The sequence below is a fragment of the Cyphomyrmex costatus genome, unplaced genomic scaffold (assembly GCF_001594065.2).
Source record: "Cyphomyrmex costatus isolate MS0001 unplaced genomic scaffold, Ccosl1.0 scaffold1071, whole genome shotgun sequence".
NCBI lineage: Eukaryota > Metazoa > Arthropoda > Insecta > Hymenoptera > Formicidae > Cyphomyrmex > Cyphomyrmex costatus.
Genome location: NW_017275032.1, coordinates 13972 through 14307, shown reverse-complemented (window position 1 = coordinate 14307; position 336 = coordinate 13972).

Here is a 336-nt window from a genome sequence, read left to right as displayed (position 1 = left end):
ACTTTATATTTGATAGTTATCTCAATATTATCCTATGAAATAATTTATTATTTATCAGGTCTCTATTACATTTGTCCTATTTTTTGCAATATTTTTACAAGTATACCCTGATAAATAATAAATTATAATATATAATATAATATATAATATAATATATAATATAATATATAATATAATAATTTCATAGAATAATTTTGAGGTAACTACCAGACAATAAATAATAATATAGTAAAAGGCAACTCACAAAATAAATACAGTGATGAGAAAATCAAGATTACGCAAAATAAAGAATTATTATATTTGTTTTTTTTTTTTAATACACATTACCTTTTAAGG